This window comes from Oncorhynchus tshawytscha, linkage group LG31 (assembly GCF_018296145.1).
Source record: "Oncorhynchus tshawytscha isolate Ot180627B linkage group LG31, Otsh_v2.0, whole genome shotgun sequence".
NCBI classification, from domain to species: Eukaryota; Metazoa; Chordata; class Actinopteri; order Salmoniformes; family Salmonidae; genus Oncorhynchus; species Oncorhynchus tshawytscha.
Genome location: NC_056459.1, coordinates 32,734,770 through 32,735,755, shown reverse-complemented (window position 1 = coordinate 32,735,755; position 986 = coordinate 32,734,770).

Sequence of the window (986 nt, the reverse complement as noted above, 5' to 3'; positions counted from 1 at the left end):
GAACTCTGTACACTCTGAGAACTCTGTACACTCTGAGAACTCTGTACACTCTGAATACTCTGTGTCACTCTGAGAACTCTGTACACTCTGAGAACTCTGTACACTCTGAGAACTCTGTACACTCTGAATACTCTGTGTCACTCTGAGAACTCTGTACACTCTGAGAACTCTGTACACTCTGAATACTCTGTGTCATTCTGAGAACTCTGTAGGTGTCACCATTTAAACTCCGGGAGGCACATTCCGTCTTGACAACCAGATCTGGAGGGCTGCATTGAAAATGTGTTATATTTCCTCACTGTCAAAATTTGCAAAACAAATTGTCCTCTATCCATTGTTTTTTGGAATTTTCTATGCTCCCTGACTGTCTAGCTTTCATTTCATTGTTGAAACTGTATGTATGTCCATGATCATTGAAACACAGCTTTGATTTGGTTTTAGTAATTAAAAAATATATTGAGTTATTTTTCCCCACCCCACAACAAATACAAACAAATATATATACAGTACCAATCAAACATTTGGACACCCCTGTTCATTGAAGGGTTTTCATTATTTTTTAGGTGAAGACATCAACACTATGAAATAACACATATGGAATCATGTAGTAACCCCCCAAAAAAAAAAAAAAAAACACCCTTTACCTTGATTACAGCTTTGTACACTCTTAACATTCTCTCAACCAACTTCATGAGGTAGTAATGGAATGCATTTCAATTAACCTGGAATGCATTTCAATTAACAGATGTGCCTTGTTAAAAGTTAATTTGGGGAATTTATTTCCTTCTTAATGCATTTGAGCCAATCAGTTATGTTGTGACAAGGTATCTAGAAGATAGCACTATTTGGTAAAAGACCATGTCCATATTATTGCAAGAACAGCTCATAGGTCCACCCACTGGGGAGCCAGAACCAGCCAATCAGAATGAATTTTTCCCCACAGAAGGTGTAAATTACATACAGAAATACTCCTCAGTTTCCTCAGC